The sequence below is a fragment of the Protopterus annectens genome, chromosome 11.part0 (genome assembly GCF_019279795.1).
Source record: "Protopterus annectens isolate FY-2018-M chromosome 11.part0, PAN1.0, whole genome shotgun sequence".
In the NCBI taxonomy this organism is placed as follows: domain Eukaryota; kingdom Metazoa; phylum Chordata; order Ceratodontiformes; family Protopteridae; genus Protopterus; species Protopterus annectens.
The window spans coordinates 1,309,556,727-1,309,577,020 of record NC_056745.1 but is presented as its reverse complement, the minus strand read 5'-3'; the positions used below and the strand labels follow the sequence as shown (position 1 = coordinate 1,309,577,020).

The window sequence follows — 20,294 nt, the reverse complement described above, 5'->3', positions numbered from 1 at the left end:
ATAACCGCCTCAGAGGGAACCGGGGCACTCGCGGTTAGTTTTGGCGTGGTGTCGGTGGAAGACGCGGGCAGAGGATGTCGGTCCCGGTCTTTTCGTTTCTTAGGAGTCTGCGTTGTCGGAAGTTCCGATGGCATTGTATAGTCAAATTTATCGCCGAAAAAGTCTTCAGCGAACTCCGCCCAGCGCCTGAGAGTGCGCTTGTTGAAACGAGCACAGGCGGCACAGGCCGAGACGTCGTGGTCTGGGCCAAGGCAAGGGAGGCAGTAAGAGTGGAAATCCTTATGAGGTATTTGTTTACCACAAGACAAACAATTATTTACTTTTTCAGTAATTTCTGACATCGGCTGAGGCAAGAAAAGGTCCCCAACGGGGTACTTAGCTTTTTTGAGGACTTCGGTTTCGAAGAATACAGGAGCTGACCGACCGGCACTTGCGAACTGCTTCTGCTTCGGGCACCGCGCAGCAAGTAAGACTGAAGAAGATGGCGTCGGCTGATGCTTATATACTCCAGCCGCTCTGACGTCGGAGAGAAATGCGACATCAGCCAACGTCGGACCCAGACTTTGGAATCCGGCCGACCGAGGGCTGCCTGAGGCAGGACAACCCATATGTTATGACTGCAGTTGCATTCTTGAAGGACATCCTATATTTTTTGTCTGAGTGACAGAGCTGCTTTCTGTTTTACCTGCTCCATTTATTTTCTGCTACAAGAAATCTGCTTGTCCTGGTGTTTCAGTTCTGAGAGAGAGACAAAAATTATCTTAGCTGCACATTTCAGATGTTTTTCATTGGTTAAATAATTTCTTAAACTTGGGCTCCAAACCAGCTATTCTACATTAAGAAAGTGTTTTTCTGCAGAAGTGTGCTGATCTAACCTGTCTGACTTGGGGACTGTAGGCAAAAGGCTTAATGTGTGCTTTCATGCCTGGAAGTTAGCATAAAGCTCGTTTTTCTTTGCTCAATTTTAAGCCTCACAAACGTTTGTGAGTGCTTTGGCATAATGAGCTGCTCGCCGTTTGGCAACTTTGCTACTGACTGCTGAGAATCTGCTTTCACCTGGAGGAATCCAGTACTGAAAAGATGACAAGTATTTTTTGCATTTCTCTTGGATACTGTGACTGCACTTTAGCAGTTTAAAGATATTTGCTGTTATTTTTTGCACTTTATAGCAAAAAAATAAACTGCAGTGTCTACTGCTGCTTTAACTACTTAATTGCAATGTATTACATTGTATCCGTTAGTTACAGTGCTGTTGTAGGTAGTTTTGTGTGGTCTTGTTGCACCTGGGCTCCAAACCAGCTATTCTACAATAAGGAGGTGTTTTCTGCACCCTTGTGACAGAGGTGTGCTGATCTAACCTGTCTGAATTGGGGATCACTGGTGGAAGGCGGTTTGCTTTCCTGATTGGTAGTTGGCTTAAAACTGTTTCTCTTTGCTCGTATTTAAGCCTTGTGTTTGCGCAGAGCTACTCTTTGAGCAGCAGTGGTTAGCAATGCCCTGTATAGATGCAAACACCTGAAAGCTCAGTTTTTCCCTAACCAGCTGTCAGTGAAACCCTTCCAAGCTTTCCTGCTGTTTCAGGAGCAACTTAGCTGCGCACTCTGCAGCACTACCTTACTGATCAACCTCAGCCTACACAAAGTATAGGCCCCCCTCTTGTAGTTTCGGCACTACAAGCACAGTCCTGTCAAATTAACCCATTCTCTTCCCTAATCAAACATATAGTAAGCAACTGCCATTATGGACAGGCAGTTTCCCATCATCTCTGTCCAGCCTGATAGACATGGGCATCATGAGACAATGTATTAATTGTCTCAAGTACACTGACAACCACTTACTCCTGAAACAAATAAATCCTTTATTTGAGAGATGTAGTTACACTATGACATTGGAGGCAAGACTCTCTCAAAGGGACAAATCAAATGCAAAACAGGTTGTCAGCGTGTACACACTTTCCATATTAAATAAGAACATAAACACACAAATGCAGAGGTTATTCACTAACTTACCAAAAGGTCAGAGGCCTCCCAAACAGAAACCACTTGCACACTCAATATTGTAAAAAAACAACCACAACACAACACACACAAACCAGTATCTCAACAAATAAGCCCATAAGGAATAACACTGCAAAACCTACTGTATTATTCACAGGTGACTCCACTGTGAGACACACGGATGTTCCCCTCACCAGGCTGGATAAGGAGCAATTACAGTTAGCTGCTAATCAGGTGCCAGGATCCATCACGTCACTCAAGCACTCAAGTCACAACCACAAGTACCAGTATGACTCCATCTTAGTCCATGTGGGAGTGAATGACTTGAGATGTACCTCACTGGATTATATGAAGAAAGACATGACTGTGCTCTCAGATTGTGAGCCACAGGCAAGTATAAGCCTAGCCTTAAGGTGCATTCTACTTTCTCCAAAGATGATGCCACAATACAAACAAAAAATGACTAACAATTGCCTTAGTTTCTGGTGTCACTCCAATGAGATCCAATATCTGTCTGTCTGGGAAGACATGGTCAACAGGTCATGCTGCTTTGCTACAGATGGTCTGCACCTGTCTCCTCTAGGTTTTCAGATACTGGCAAAGGCATCAGCCACCCCTATTGTACCTTTTTTATGCAGTGTCAAATTAACCAACCTACAACATAACAAAATCCTCTATGGAGAAACTCAGTACTGCTGCTTAATACTAGGAGTCTAAACAAGAAACTCCACTCCCTGGAAGCACTCCTCACTTTGGAAGATGCAGATATATATGCAGTCACCGAAACATGGTTCAAAGGTGAGGAAAGCACCCTAGCTGTGCAGGGCTACAATGTCTTCCATACATTCAGATCACAAACTGAGTGTGAAAGAACCAATGGAGGAAGTGTATTCACCTTTATTAAGAATAAGTACACCTAGAGACTGATGAAGCAGTGTGAGTTTCTTTAGCTACTTCATGTCCATAACTACAGGCAAAGTCCCCTACCACATCACAGCTTGCTACAGGCCCATCCTCCAACATGAAACAGGAAAAGCATACCGCGTACCTGGACTTATTATAGTCACTTGCCATACATCTCAACACCTTACTCATGATTGATTTTAATTATCCTCCCATTAACTGGGAAACAGCTACTCAACACACCCACAAGAGGCTCAAATGTCCTGGACACAGAACTAACATGGGGAGAGCACTGCACCCCCCCCTGTGATGTCCTCCCTGGTAAGATTGGACCATAAAATCCGTTTTGTTCGATATAAATTAAGAAACTAGATACCCCATTATGCTCAAAAACGCTTAAGAATTTTTCAAAGACAAATTGCCTCTTACTAAGTGATGGTATAAGAAGTTTCAAAGTCCCTTTGAACGCAGATAACATGGACTCCTATGCAGAAATGTACATCAATGCCTTATATAACCAGTTAAGCAGTTAGATCGAATCGGCTGTAACTGACCGGATTAAAACCAGGTCTTGCCAAACAAGCAAGACACCCGGGTGGACCCATAGTATACACAGGCTGTACAACAAGAAATAAACTAATGTCCAAGAACAAGATGGAACTGACTCAGCAGAGGAAGAAATCCCTCTCTAGCTTAAATTAGAGATCTTATCCAATCCTCCAAAACTAATTATGATGCAAAAATAGCCTCCCTAGCTAAGGATAATATTAAGCAATTTTTTAACTATGTCCGAAATCTAAAAAGGCATACTCAGACAGGTGTTGAACTGGTTGTGGATAGCACCACCCATTCTCAACCAGAGGTAATAGCCAACCTGCTAGCTGACAGACTTGGAGCAAACCTCACCTCCCTGTCCCTTAAGTCATCCCCCAAAGTATACCTGCCACCGTTCCTCAGCCTATTATCTCAAGACAGCAGGTCATCTCAGCACTCACCAAAGCCAACACCATGGCAACAATGGGAGTACACATCCCAGGTTGTCTTTTTAAAGAACTTAAAACATGACCAAGCAGACCCACTTGGATCCCTGTTTAATCAGTCTGTGAACTGGCTATGTTCCGCGGAATGGAGAAAGTACAGTTGTGTACACTTACCATAAATGTAGATGTTTGCGTGTATTCAATGTTGCAGTCATTACATTTGGGTAAGCTGCTTGCAGGTTGCCCTCAGTCGGCCTGATTGGGTCCTGCATCGGTTGACGTCCCTTCTTCCATGACGTCAGGTCGTCAGGGGTATAAAACATGCAGCAGACGCCATTACATCAGTTTTTCTTGCCCCAGATGTCAGGTGCCCCACAAATGGGGAGCAAATAAACATAAAAAAACAAATGAATACCTCCAACAATAAGCAAATACACCAAAAAGGCTTTTAAGCATAGTAAAGGAAGGTAGTGGTATAGCCGGAAGACATTAGGGGGCTGGAGGGAGGGTAACCAGGACTGCAACAGTGAATACACTCTAACATCTACATTTATAAGTGTACACAACTGTACTATGCTGTTCGTGTTTCACTGTTGCAGTCATTACATCTGGGTAGATTCCCAAAGCTATGGTTGGGAAGAGTTTATATAGCATTAGGGCCAGCTATAAGTCACTGCATGACAGCAGTGGCAAAGCCAGCTCTGGATTTAGGGAAAATTGGAAAATGATCATGCTTAGTGAAAGTATGGACAGAACCCCAGATAGCAGCTTCTAGGATGTCCCAGGTAGGAACACCTCTAAGAAAGGCTGCTTAAGTAGATGCAGCCCTGGTGGAGTGAGATCTGATCCCCTGGGGAATAGGTTTTCCATGGTGCTCATAGAAGAAATGAATGCAATGTTTTATCCATTTAGAAATGGTTTGTTTTGAAATAGCCTTCTCCTCTGCCCCTGCAGCAAATGCTACCAACAGTTGTTCAGATTTTCTTCGAGGTTTAGTTCTGTCCAAGTAGAATCTAAGTTGTCTGTGAACATCCAATGCAGAATCCGTTCCCCTTTGTTCTGTGGATTGGGAAAGAAGGTTGGCAAATGAATGGACTGATTAAGAGCTACACTGGATACCACCTTGGGCATAAAGGATGGATTGGTCCTGAGTGACACCCTGTCCACATGAAAGATGATGAAAGGCTCCACTGCCATAAGGGCCTGCAATTCAGATATCCTTCTAGCTGAAGTGATTGCTAAAAGGAAAGCTGTTTTCCAAGAAACAAATTTTAAGTCTGCAGTAGCAGCTGGCTCGAAAGGAGGTAGAGTGAGTTTCTCCAATACAAAGTTAAGGTCCCAAGGCAGGGGTTGGAGCTCTCCTGGGTGGTCTCAAATTTATTGCCCCTCTGAAGTACTGCTTGAGCAGAGGATGAGAGAAGAGGGGAGGTTCTGTGTTATAACGCACTGAAATGGCTGAGGAGTGGATTTTAATGGAGGAAAAAGACAGGCCCTTGTGAAGCATCACAGTTAAAAATTGCAAAATCTGAGGTAAATTGGGTGCTGCTGTGCTCAACCCTTGAGATTGGTTTCAGGCACATAATCTTTTCCATTTTTCAGCATAAGATTTTCTAGTGCTAGGCCTCCTTCCCTCTAAGATGACATCCATCACAGGTTTGCTGAGGGATAAGGGTGAGTTTAAGTAACGAGCCAGGCTGCAAGGTTCAATGTTGGAAGCTGAGGATGCAAGACCTGGTTCTCCTGCTGAAACAGCAGGGAGGGGGTCTGAGGCAGGTGCCATGGAGATAACTGCGACACACTGCGCAGGAGGGGGTACCAGTGTTGACACAGCCAGTCTGGAGCAATCAAAATCATCCTTGGTTTGTCCTGTTTGACTTTTAGTAGAACTTTGGAGAACAGAGGCAATGGGGGAAGGCGTAGACTGATAGGTTTTTCCAGCTGAAGGACAGAGCATCCACCTTCCAGGCTTGGTTGTGGGGAGTCCTTGTGCAAAACTTGTCCAATTGGTAGTTCTGGGGGGAGGCAAATAGGTCTAGGTCTGGGCTCTCCATTCGCTTGTCAACAGGTTGAAAATCCTTGGTTCCCGTTTCCACTCGTGTGGGTCCATGAGGTTTCTGCTTAGTCCATCTGCCAGTATATTTAATTTTCCTGGCAGGAATTGAGCTTGTAGGTGTACTTGGTAGCTCAAGGCTGTGTTCCACAATTGATTTGGGGGCAGGTCCGGCCATCCATTTGGTGTTGGCAACATGTGGAAATGAAATCTGTATCCCTGGGGCACTATATTTAAAACCCATTTGTCCTGGGTTATGAGTTCCCAGTTCTTTGCATGAAGTGCAATCTTTCCACCCAAAGGGGCGTTCAGTAGATAAGTGCTTGGAAATTTTAAAAGGAAGTCATTGAGACTGTTTACCATAGGGGGGTGTCTTGTTATTCCCATATTTGGAAGTGCAGGCCCCCTACAGCTTAGTTCTTTGAGTTCCCTGGGACTGAAACCTGGGTTTTTTGCTGTGTCTGGGTTTGGCTTGAGAAGACCTAGAAAGGACCAATTCTTAGTAGGCCAGTGCCTACTAAATCTAGGAGGTTGCACTTGTAAAAAATCTTTAACAGTTTGCATAGATTTAGCTTTATCATCCATCTTTTTAAGAACTTCTTCAGCCTTGTTGCCAGACAGGCAGTCCTGATTTAAAGGAGCATCCAACAATTTAGCTTTAACATGATCAGGCAAAGATTGCTCCTTAAGCCAAGCATGCCTTCGAAGCACAGACCCAGTAACAGCAGCCCTGCAAAAGGCCACCACATTTCAAAGTATGTTTTCCAACTTGTTCAGCAGAATGCATTAAATCCTGCAAATCTTTATTTTCCACACAATCAGGAATCAACATAATTTTCTATTTAAGCAGTCCAATAACATGTTGCTGATATTTTAACATATGAAATTGGCAGTTTAAAGCTCTGACTGCCAAGGTTGCTGAAGTGCAAACCTTTTTACCCCATCTATCCAGCGCCCTGGAGTCTCTATCAAAAGGTGTAGGATTTTTAGCAGTAGAAGCCTTAATGCCCTTGGGCCCCTGGGAAACAGTCTCTGGATCTGCAATAGGATTCTTGAAAGGGAACTTGTGAGACTCAGGAACCCTGTAGTATCTGTCATGTTTACTAGGAGCAGGAGGCAGGGAATCAGGGGCCAAACTGGATTCCGAGAAAACATCAAAAATTTCTAGTACAGGAGGAATAGCCAAAGGCCTATGCTGAGGTAGAAGAAGGAAATCCCTAAGCCTCTTCTTTGAATCAGAAAATTCCTGGCTTTCCCAGTGAAAATGCTCCCTTAACGTATGTAAGGTTTCCCCAAAAAAAAAAAAAAAAAAATCCTCAGGAGGAGAAGCAGAGGGAATAGAATCATCTGCATCAGAATCCTCATAAGTAGGTAAGGACAAATCCAGGTCATCAGAAGAGTCAGAATCAACAGAATCCTGATCAGAAGATTCATAATCAAGTTCAGCCCTAGACCTCTTAGAGGGGGGTGGGGTTGACTACCCCTGATTACAGTTATAAGATCTTCAGCCATTTTTATCATTTGTTTTTTAGGCATAGGGGCCTGAGCATGTGGCCTGGGCTTCGGTTTTTTAGACATGGATCAAGATTTAGGCCTTAGTAATGAAGGAGGCATTGATTTAATATGCAAGTCCGTAGGCCTGAATACACCCTCAGAAGCCAGTGCCTGCACAGCGGATCTGGACCCATCCAAGGTAGAGACATCCGCTGGTTCCATAGTTGAAGTATCTCGCGGCATACCGCACTCCGAAAGGGTCTCAGTAGAGGCCTGCAAATCAGAAGTAGCGGGTATCAGGGGCTGTAAAATCGCCTCAGTACCGGCGAACTGCTGACTGGCTTAGGAGAAGCGTCATCGGCAGTTCTGGACCTCGGCGGCCTGTCTCGGTCTTTATCTTTGCGTTTTTTTTTTTTCGGAATCCCAGTAGTTGGATGGCTAACCGACGACATTTCTGGATAATTAAACTGAGATCCGAAATATTTAGAGGCAAAAATATACTGATGATGGATAGTGCGCGGATTAAATAAAGCACAAAACCAACAGCAAGGTACGTCGTGGTCAGGGCCTAGGTAAGGAATACAGTACGAATGAAAATCTTTATGATGTATTTGCTTTCCACAAGTAATGCAATTATTAACTTTTACTGACATCGGTAAGGAGAAAGAAAAAGTTCCCCCAATTGGGTACTTAGCTTTAAGTTGAAGACTTCGGTTCTGAAACTTGAAAACAAAAATTTCAGGAGTCGGCCGACCGGCACTTGCGAACTGCTTCTGCTTCAGGCATGGCAAGAAAAGACTGATGTAATGGCGTCAGCTGCATGTTTTATACCCCTGACGTCATGGAAGAAGGCACAGCAACCGACATAGGACCCAAGATTTTGTTAATCAAGCCAACTGAGAGCAACCTGCAAGCAGATTACCCAAATGTAATGACTGCAACAGTGAAACACGAAGGACATCAGCAAAAGTAATCCCTCTGCACATAGGAGACCATCAACTGACCCTGGGAATTATAGGCCTATAAGCTTGACTAGCCTCATCTGCAAAGCCATGAAAAGAATCACTATGGGCCTTATTAACAAGGATGTAGGTAATCTCCAAACTCTGGACCCAACCCAATTCAGATTCCTTAAATGTGGATGATTCTTCGAGAAAGTCGCCAAGGCCCGGGAAGAGGGAAGGACAGTGCATAACTCTTGACAGAGCCAAGGCATTTGACACAAATACCTCACTCAAGTATTACAGAGAAACTCTCCCAGTTGGGAATTAATCCCTATTATTACCAGATTGGTAGCCAAATGGCTCATCAACAGGAAACGTACTGTCAAAGTGGGTGACTTCACCTTTAGCAAAAGACCAGTCACCAGTGGTGTACCGCAGGGTTCTGTGCTGGGCCCCTTACTGTGCAGAATTTATTTCTCAGAAGTCCAGGCAAACTTGGATGGCCTGTGCCCGACCATGTTCGCTGACAACTGCAAACTAGGAGCAATCACAGAGTTAACAAAGTTAATAGGCTGCAGACAGGGTTAACCCAGACAAACGATCGGTGACAAATCAAGAAGACTGTAATCTGAACTATGACCACCACGTACCCACACTAGTAAGGAAATCCTAAGTGGCACATCTTGTAAGTAAAGGCATCACATCTAGATCTAAAGATGTTATAATTCCATTACATTCAGCCCTCATTAGACCAATAACGGAATACAATGCTTTATTTTGCATGTACCTCATCAGACACCTGCAAAAATTGGAGATAATATAGAGGTTTCACGCCAAGAAATTACAGGGTACACAAAAATACTGAAAGCCCTGTCTCTGTATTCTGTCTCCTACAGATTGCCAAGGGGTAACCTGTGCCTGGCTTACAGGGGTTCTGATCTGACCTTGATGGAAATGTTACACATTCATAAATCAAAATACAGCAAGGTCACTCGTTGCAAGGATCTTAAACTAGCCACTGACATGAACAGGTCATGCTGAAGTGACAGATGCATCTCTCAGAGACTGACACTTGGAGCAAGCTTCCAATTCAAATGAAACACAGCCCCCCCCCCCCAACCCTCTTCAAATGCAACCTATATCAATGGATGGGTGACCACAAATTCACTCCTGGGGTAGCATTCATGTGCCTCCATGATGGAGGAAGTTGATATTAACTACCATAGACCCTTAGCTCTGCAAATTTTGCTCACCTAACTACTGACAATTGGGGCAACTCGGGATAAATATGGCTAGGCTTGTAAAAGGTCTAGGGCTGTTAGCCTAAGTAACCTTCTATGAATCTATGAATATGTCCACTATAATGATTAGTATGTGCTGAACAGTTTATCATTTGTATTTCTTTGTTTGAAATGACAGGATATAACTTCATTTTGCCACACATTAGAAGTCTGAGTACAGCTGCAGTCTCACTGCTAAACAGGTGATACACTTGCCTTTTGTGCAGAAGGATGGGAATTCTATTCCTATACTAGCTAGATGGATTCATTTTGAAATTCTGCCACTGCAGTGCACAGTGCAACATGGGGGAGTGTAGCACTTCTGAGTGTGCATTCCTCCAGATGAGATGGTAAATTATGGTCCCATTTACCTGAGTTAGTGGTAGCTAAAGGGGATGAAAAAGATCCCATAACACTTATCAAAAAAAGTACGAGAAGTTCCCATTTTTTTCCATCAATTGAATGAGAAGGCGTCCCCTGTCCAATTTTTCTTTTCCGGTACACTACAGCAGTACTAATTCAGTTGTCTGATGCTTGGAGAAGCAAAGATATATTTTTGTAGCACACCCTTTTATAGCAGAAATCAACAAAAATGTTCCTGCACAGTTGTGATGATCTAAGGTATTGCCAGCCATGCCAGGAGAAGTAGGGCAATGAATGTGGAACATATGCCAGCACAGCTAGCTGGAATTTAAAGAATTATATGTTATTTGAATACCAAACTGATTTGTACAGATGCTTGTGTTAAAAATTGTATTTATAAAGTTGCCTGCGTTAAATATTTATCAATAGTGTGCCCTGCTGGAAAGAAAAGAAATGTACACATATTACTGTAACCAAATTACATGTATATGTTTTAACAGACAATACTGGAAAAGAAGAGGTTAATCACAATCTGACTGCAGCAAACTTTGAAAAAATAACTGAAATTAAATTAGGCAGTAAAGATTGTATCTTACAGTTCTGGTTGCAGTCAGAGATAAAATGTCTGGGAAACAAAGTATTAGGAAGCCTTCTTTACTGTCTCTAGCGGGGAGCCAATTGCTACTCTGGAAGGGTAGAGGTTTGAAATTGTTTTATGATTTCCAGGAACTGCAGCAGATCTGAGCAAAGCTCTATGTGTATGGTAACACATAGGTGATAAATCCTGACATCTTTTACTGTTGGTGACAGAGTGGGAAACAAGAGTCAAATGACCAGATGTGATGTCATTCTGTGAGCTATCCCAGAAATAATATTTAGATATTACATTGAGAAGGTTCTCAGTGACACTGGGCACTCTGTTTTGGAAACCTGGCGTAGAAAGGCCCGTCATCTGCTTCATCTTGCCTTGCTCTAGTAAGTGGATCAGGGAATAGTATTATTTAGATTAGTCAGGAAAATATAATCAGATTAGTTAAGTAATGTTTCTGTAACTGTGTGAACCTGTCCACCTGTGTAATTTTTAATATTTTCTGTGATTGAAACTCTGGTATTTATTATAAATAAATATTTAGTATTTTCAAGTTATTTTATTATTTATTAAATGTGTTCAAACTGGTCATTGTGGCTGGTCCTTTTAGAAAATATTTAATTTTTGAGAGTATTTGCATATATTTATTTGGTGATAACTCTGGCCACTCCTGAATGTCTTTCCTGTTTTGTCAACATTACCCTTTGTAATAATAATAATAATAATATTACCAATTTCACTCAGTATAACTGGATACTCTTTTTAAGAGCTGTACAGTAACTGACTGGTGGCAGTGAATCTACCTTAAGTCTGGGCAAAGTTGGTAGAGAGGGTAATCTGTGCCAGCTTTTCCCAGGTGCGTGTCTGTCATCTACTTGGAGCAGGGACACAAAGCACTGGTATAAGAGAGGGTGTGCTGGAGAACTTGCCTTGGACACTCGTCTGAGGACCTAACCCTACAGCTGTGCCAGTGGGGAGTCTTACTGGGGACCTGGAGGGAGACAGAAAAACCCAGACCCTGGGCTGAGTGTGTTCCCTGTGTGCTCCTAAGGGAAATTATGCATGATGCAAAGAGGTCTGCATCTGGAAATACAGGTCTATATTATGAAGTCGAAGAATAAAAAGAGCAAACACTCTTACAGAACACTAAAAGTCTAAAGCACTGAAAGCCAAACACACAGAACAGTGATTTTTTCCCCAGGGAAAAAAACGCTGGGCTGTCTTCGGGACTTTCCCATTTTCTCCACTGTAGTGCGAACTTGGAGTTGGTATATTTAAGTAGGCGTGGCACAGCCCCCAACATCAGGGGGGTGAGGGTGAAGCCCCCCCCAATTTATTTTGTTTGGATTTTTTTTTTTGCGGAGCAGAGATTGCTGTTCCGTATGTTTGACATTTACTGCTTTCAGTTTTTAGTGTTTGACAGAATGTTGCTCTTTTTATCATTCGAAAAATACTGGGTGTATCCATTTGTATTCCAAGTGAATGTCCCCTCTCCAGTGGCAGTGGTGAGGATTCAGGCTCCTTCATTACTGGCCCAGACTGTGGTCGTCACAACAATATTAATTCAAAGGGATCCGCTGTTGTCCTGCCTAACTGATCCACCATCGAGTTCTGATGAGATGAGATGCAGGAAGCTTCGAGAATCATGCCTGATTATACGGCTCCCAACTTTGCAGCACCAGGCTGCAAAGGAGGTATTAGTGAACTTTCAACCCTCTCCTGTTTATGTACCACAGCTCCATGGAGCCATCTGTCATTATGCATAGGACACTTGGCTTCCAAAGTGGCTAGGATCACAGCAATTATCTCCTTTATTCAAGTATATACCCTCTTATTTGTTTGTTGTCCCAGGTGCCATGTACTCTGAGCTCACTTGAGTGGACTCCTCAAGCCATACTTGAGGCATCTGAAACCAGTGTTGGATTTTCTGATGCCCATCTGAATGGGCCTCTCAAGTTCTCCTGTATACATGGAACTCACCATGATAACTCTTATCTTATGCAAAGAGGTAACCAAATATGTTTTCTAAGGACTGGTCATCTTGATGTTGCATACATCTGTGGTTCAGTGCAATTTCCCCACAGCAAAGTCTTACCAGGGAGCCATAGGGACGGTGGATACCATGTAACCTCTGATCTTATTGTATTCTCTTGCAGAAATATTTTTTCTCTGAGCCATCTCTTGAAATACCTTGTCTTGGGAAAGAAATACTTTCTTGGCTGTAGGACTCCAGCAGCATCTAGCAATCTGCCTGGTTAGCAGGGTGCCAGTGGCTGAAAATCTAGCTCAAGCTATGCATGTCTAAAGGCATCCTTAAATACCTGAAAAACTAAAGGTATGGTTGTAGGCTTCTGTTATAGTCTTAAATGCCTGAAAAATTGGATGTATGGTCGTGGACTTGGGTTCCTTAACATTTAACAATTCAAGTATCTTCTATGGGAGTCCAAATGCTTGTTGGCTTTCCATTTTAAAATGCAAACATACTATTAGGGAATGCCCTGGGGCTGCAGGGGGCTTTGGGGACACTGAAAGACAAGGACTCTTTCTAGTTTGTATCATATCCAATGCAGAATACAGATGCATGTAGTATGCAAGATACATTGCAAGCTTTTTCTTTTCGTCCTTCTCAACCTTAATATCAGAGTCACACACTCTCTCTCTCAGCAGTAGGCCCATACTGGGGTAGACTGCTCCCAAGCTGCCACACTTGTGTATTCTGTGGCAAAGCAAAGATAATCAGAAAATAACTCCAGGGACTAAAAATCCCATTACCTATTCTACCAGCCTGAACAGCCTGTCTTGTCACAAATACAAGACTGTTTTGCTCCTTCCTACAAGACCACTTTCTTGCCTATTAATTTCTACTTTGTCTACCTCTTTTCTTCAGACTTCCTATTTTATCTTAAACAATTACCCTGAGTAGTAATCCTATTGCTGCTTGCTACAGCTCATGCTTTCAACGTATTTTACTTCTGATTAATGTGGAGATATCCTAAATTTTCAAAGGAGAACAGGAAAAAAAAAATGAAGTATATATGCTGAAAACCTGAAGAAGAAATACATTACAGGCCACTAACTTAATACAACAAGCACGATTTAAATATGAGCTTATGAAAAAAAGTTAAGTCTTACCATAACATTCCATCAGAGTTGTCAATCTCCATTTGCCATCAGCATGTAGGTTCGGTTCCGATCACTTGGAACCGGCTCGGTTGCTTCTCTTTCGCATGGTTTCCAAAAACTGTCGAGCATGTCCTTTACCCATAATGCTTAGGGTAGATCATCTCAGATCACATTTGCTCATAAGTGAAAGAAGAAAGCAAAAATACCTGAACGAGACCATACCTGGATAGTAAATCAATTCCAAAGGGAAACCTGTCAGAGAGAATGTCTGTTCTTCCAGGAAATCTGGCAGGAGGACAGAGGGAGGGGATTTGATGACAAAGATGGAAAATTCAGGTGAAGAATTATGGTAAGACACAGCTTCTTTATCTGAAGTTGTCAATCTTCATTTTGTCACCAACATGTGGGACAGAGTCCCCTGCTACTTATAATCCTGGGTGGACTCAAGAAAGGACATTCCTCAGCACCATCGAACCAAATGATGCTCTTCCCATAGAGACCAGATCCAACTTGTAATGAGTAACAAAGGTATGGGGTGATGCTCAAGTTGCAGCTGCGCATGTGCCATTTATGGGTGTTCTCAACTGGAAGACAGCGGAAGTAGCCACCACTCTTGTTGAGTGTGCTTTTGGGGGTACCAGCACAGGAATATCCCTCTTCCTATAAATAAAGGAAATGCCATCTGTAATCCATTTGCCTAGAAACACTTTGCTCACAGATTGCCCTAATTTACTGTCCAAAAAGGAAATAAAAAGCTGGTTGGGTTTTCTGATATCACTGGTCCTGTCCAGACAGAATCTTAGCTGCCTGTGAACATCTAACAGGCGTAATAAGTACTCACCCTTGTTAGAGTAATTCAGAAAAAATACAGAAGACTGATGCATTGATTAAGGTTGGTTTCCAAACAACCTTGGGCAGAAAAGATGGGTTTTCTATGAGATAAGGACTATCTTTAAGAAAAATCAAATATGGTGACCTACACGAAAGTGCTTGATTTTCCAAAATTTGCCTAGCTAAGGTGATGGCTACAAAAAAGATAGTTTTCCATGATAAAACTTTAGATCACACCTAGAGGCTGGTTCAAAGGGGGATTGTGTGTCAGTTTGCAGCATCAGAGTAAGGTCCCACGGAGGCTCTGGATCCTTGTAAGGGGGATTTAAGAAGGAGAGCACCTTTCAAAAAGGCTTCACAAAGCCTATGCAAAGTCATTGATGATCAGTGGAAAACACTGTGAAAATTAGAAATGGCTGCTAGTTGAAATTTAACAGTAAAAGTGGTTGCGCCTTCATAGAAGATGGAGGCTAGGAAATTAAGAATCTCATGTATTGGTGCTGAGAAATGATCAATATGATGTAGACAGGCCGAATGAACAAATATTTTCCATTCACTTGTATAAAGTTTACATGTAGATGGTTTGTGAGATGATAAAAGTATGCATTTGACTGGGAAAGAGAGCACATAATGCCTGGCTGCTAATGGAATTGGAGAAAAGCTCTCAGCTTGAGGTTCATAATGTCTGAGTGATTGATGCCTGTCGGGTGAGACAGGAGGTCTGGAGTTGGATCCAGAATCCAAAGTTGTTGTACCACATGAGGCCAAAGGTATGGGAACCAAATCTGCCAAGACCAAAAGGGGGCAATGAGGAAGACTTTGCTCTTCAACTTGTCTGCTTTCTGTAGAAATTGGAATTAGTGGGGTCAGAAGAAAGGCATAAAGGAGAACAGGAGGCCAATTGTGAAGTGTGTCCCTCAGTAATTCCCCCTCTAGGGGGATGAGAGCAAAGTAGCTTCTGCATTAGCTGTTCAGAGGAAAGGCAAAAAGGTCACAGCAAGGCTGGCCCCATGTGAGGAATATCCTTTTCAAAACTTCTGGATTGAGGGACCAGACCACTGACATGTCTGTCTGAATTGCAATGATCCCTAGAGGTACAGTCCTGGAATGTGTGCAATGCTAATAGCACTGGTCACATCTCTACAACATTTATGTGAAGATTGGCTTCCATCGGGGACCACGTGCCTTGGACTGTTTCTCTCTGGCAATGCCCCCCCCCCCCCAAGCCAGGACACATCTGTGGTCACTGTCACTTTGGACTGAGGGGAAATGAATGGGCACCCTTGTAAGACTTGTTTTGAATGAACCCACCATAGGAAATCTCTCTTGCATGTGTTAGTGATCAAGACTGGCATTGACAAGGCATGCTGAAGGATGGACCACTGTGCTGCAAGTAACCACTGTAAAATCCTCATGTGGAACCTGGCTAGGGGAACAAGAGTTATGGCAGCCGCCACTGAATCTAATGTCTGAAGTACCTGCCATGCAGCTACCTTGTCCTTTTGCACTAGCGTTTGGACTTGAGTCTATACAGTTTCCAGTCAGGTCAGAGGAAGTGAAGCAGTGCAGGTTGCTGTATCCAATGAAGCCCCTATAAATGTTACATTTTGAGTTGGTTCCAGCGAGGATTTTTCGAAGTTGATTGTGATGCCTAAATGGTCCTATAAATGTAAGACCTTTTGCTTTGTTGGCTGGTAGTAGCGGAAATGAGCCAGTCGTCTAGCTACGGAAACACCTGGAATCCTTGAAGTCTTAAGTAAGCTGCTACTACTGCCAATCATTTGAACACCCTGGGAGCTGTGGTGAGAGCTAAGGGCAGGACTCTGAATTGGTATTGACTGGCTCCCAGACAGAAGTGAAGGAATCCAAAATCGGACTCCAGTCCCCACAGTCCTTTTGGCATTAAAAAGAATCTTGAGTAAAATCTGGATTCTGTCTGGTGGGACTTCCTGGATGACTCTTTCTAGCAGCTTGAATGGCTGCTTGTTCCCTCTGAATGGGTGGAACATCGGGGAATTTCTTTGACTGGGGATGAGGAAGTGAAAAAGGGACACTGTAACTTCTGGAAATGATTCTCTGCCCCTGAGTATCAGAGGTGATTTCTTGCTAGGTTTTCAGGTGCAGGGATAAGCGACCCCCCCCCCATTGCCTCCACAGGTGGACAATCGGGCCTTTTAAGAGCACTGGAAAGGTTGGAATCCTGGAAACCTTTGCCACCCAGGCAGCGTCTTCCACTACTGTCCCCCCCCTCTGCCCCTGGAGGAACAATCACCACGTGTACTCTGGGAAGACCCTTGGGATTTTTTTCAACCACATTTTTCCTGCTCCTCGTTGGTGCCTAGAGAATGAACTTGAGAAGCGGAAAAATGTACTCCCTATGGCAGAAAGGGTTTCTCATCCTTCTCACACCTGGTTAAAGTGTCTCTTAACAGTTGGACCAAAAAAGGATGAGCCATCAAAGGGTGTACTGAAACGAAGACTTGAAGGGCTCCACAAACTCAACCAAGTGCATGCAGGCATGCTTCCTTATAGAAATACCTGAACCTGCTGCTCTAGTCATTCCTTCAAGCTACATCTGAAATGAGCCTCATGGAAGAATTAGAAATGGAAGTCAGGGTAGTCAACTGAGGTGCGACTTAATCACGCATTTCCTCAAACAGCTCCTGACAGAGAATCAAGACAGTTCCTTAATCAGATCTCTCTTTAATCTAGAGAAGTGCATTAAGTAATGCAAAGACCAGACAGGGCAAAGGTCGATGAAGCATAAACTCGCTTCCCGAATCTATCAATCACCTGTAACTCCTTGCTGGGAGGACAGATAGAGGAAATCTCCTCTGATATTTGCTTTTTAGTGGCTGCTGCTACCACCACAGCATCTACAGCAACTCCTTTTGACCAGAAGAGCTTATACTCTGGACCTGTGATAATTTTGTCTGACCTTTTGAGGATTGGTTCTGTGGCATCAGGGGCCTCCCACTCCCACCAAGACATTAACAAAATTAGCTCAATGGCAGGTGGAGACACCCAGAAAGTAAATGGGTGGGTAACGAAAGCCAGCAGGTATACAGATTCTTAGGTTGAAGGATTGAGGGACTTCCAATCACCTCTCTGCTTAAGGATTTCCAGGATGTCTCTAAAGGACACATTGTCAGGAGGTGACCTGCGGGACCCTTCACCTTCATAGAGACCTGTGTCTTCTGTGATGGACTCCTCAGAAGAGTTGGTTTCCTCTTACACAACTACTTCTGAGGGACCTTCTCGGGGGAAAATCTGTGGAGGTTCAAGAAAAAGAAGGGGTACCCTTGCCGGGTAACCTAAGGCTGTGGTACCCACTGACCCGGTGAAGAGAGTGGCTGATTCTCTGGGGCCAACGGAGTCAGGGACAAAGGCTCCAAAAAAGTAGGAACAGACCTAGTGCTAGAAGAAACCAATGCTGTCTTCACAGCCTTGAATGCTGATCCACCAAGGGACAAGTGAGACTCCGGAACTGATGGGTAGGACGGAGGTGCAGAAACCCCTCCCTACACAGATGTGGTCCTCCTTGAGACCAAAGCTGGATCTGAACTCATCCATGCCAATGTTCCTGGATGCTGAGACAGCTCTGATAAAAAGGGAGCTGACCCAAATGCCCCGAAACAGACAGGCAAGCTACAGCTCTGGGAGGACTCTGGTTCTGAAACTGAAATGCTCAGGGCAGCAGTGTGTTCTAAAGAAAAGAATACATTCGGAACAGACACGGTCGGTTCTTGATAACTTGGAACGGAGGTCTCTGAAGTACCTGCAGAGTTTAGAGGAGGAGGTACAGAAGAGGGAGAAGGTGGTATCAGTGCCTGTCCTGAAGGGGTAGGAACAGGGAACATCCCTGACATCCCTGTGGCCCAAAGTATTTTCATCACCAACTTCTCCACTTCGTCTTTTATTAGACTCTTGGAAGAATGGTTGGAGACCACCGAATGGGATTTTGGTCTCATCAAGAAGGGAGACAGTGGCCTGTCAGCAAAGGGGTCTACTGAAGGGGAATACTGTGTCCTAGGAAGCGGTGAACAAATAGATTCCAAATGCATCGGTGCTGACTGAGGTATCGGAACGGTGGAAGCAGATATAGATTCTGAAGCATGCTTCGGAGTCGAAGATTTAGAAGTCTGCTCCGATGGAGATGAAGACCTTGATGTCTTTTTGTTTTTAGGACTCAGTGCAGAGAAAGTGCTCGGGGACCAGGCAGACTATTTCTTCACCTCCAAAGCTCTATAGGACATAGAAGAGGTTGAAGTAGTATGTCCAGATTTGGGTTTAGTCTTTTCCTGTCCAGACATGGCTTCCACAAAGGAGTAGAGAAGCAGGCCTTTCAGGATGAGTTTATTTTTCCTCTCTACCAATGCTCAGTGACTAAATGTGTGGCAGACAGTACAGTCCTCTTGCAAATGTAAGGGACCCAAGCAGTAAACACAGAGAATGTTGGTCTGAAAAGGGATTTTATGGCCACATTTTGAACATTTCTTAAAGCCAGGTGGAGCCTTCTCTTTCTGAGCCATAGTAACAAGAAGTCAGAGGCAATACACAGGTGAACACAGACTCACACATGCACACACACACACACCTCTAGATAAGAAACTAATACACAAGAAACCAACAGGAAGGTTAAAAAAACAGAGAAAAAAAAATCTTGTTTAAGAAAGAACTACCAGCAATCGTAGCGAAAAATACCTAGCAGTAAGAAGTGGGTAAGGGATACAAACAATGGTAAGAAAAACTACCTAATGTTAGATGGAAAAAGAAAAGTAAAGATTTTTCCCTAATAAAAGTCTGAAAGAATTTATGAGATGCAACAGACAAGGAATAGGTTAGAAAAATACTTAGAAATGAAGAAAAAGGGAAATTATAGAAAATATTTAACTGAACAAGGCTTGAGAGTGTAACGGCAAGCCACGTCTGAAGCTGAAAGCGGCAAATTAAATCTGAGGTAATCTACCCTAAGCATTATGGGTAAGGGATGCGCGCGAGAGTTTTTGGAATCCAAGAGCTACAGAAATGGCCACACTGGTTCAAAGGGTTCGGAACTGAACCCACATGCTGATGACAAAACAAAGATCGACAACTTCAGATATGATGTTTCTAACAGTCTTGTCTGGCAGTTGGAGCACAGGACTAAGGCTATGAGTTGTTTATGACCTACTTCCTGTAGTACAGGGTACGATTCCCTCAGCCTTTGCTTGACTACTAAGCAACCTTAGGCAAATCACTTAAGCAGGCAGTGCTTTGGGAATTTGGACTAGGCTCTACATGATCGCCTGAAATGCATGCCTTGTAACTACCTATGACTATATTAATGTAAACATTTCCTGATATCATGGACACTTGTTTGTTTGTGTCTTTCGGCTTTTCCCAGTTAAGGGTCGCCACAGCGGAACTCCGGTCCGCTAATGATTGGTAGTGGATTTTTACATACCGGGTTACCAGCCCAGACGCACAACCTTCGAGGGCACGCCCCCATTCACGTATGCCTCCACACAGAAGACGCTCTAGCTGAGAAATGAACGGGACAACGTCTTGCTATGAGGTGACAACGCTACCGCAGCACTACCATGGACACTTGTAAATATTTTAAATCCATTGGCGGCATGACGGTACAATGACTTAAGTATTCTGCTTCATAGCTGTAGGGTCTGGGGTTCAAATCTGTCTTTCAGTTACTGAAGGTGTGGAGTATCTACTACTACTACTACTACGAAAACTGTTGTTT

At 43.5% G+C, this 20,294-nt stretch overlaps 1 protein-coding gene across 1 annotated transcript in view; it reads right to left on the bottom strand.

Moving 5' to 3' along the window:
* TNPO3 (transportin 3) overlaps window positions 1-20,294 on the bottom strand; it is a 2,808,908-nt gene that overhangs the window by 1,587,380 nt on the left and 1,201,234 nt on the right. The gene's annotated exons all lie outside the window — the stretch shown is intronic.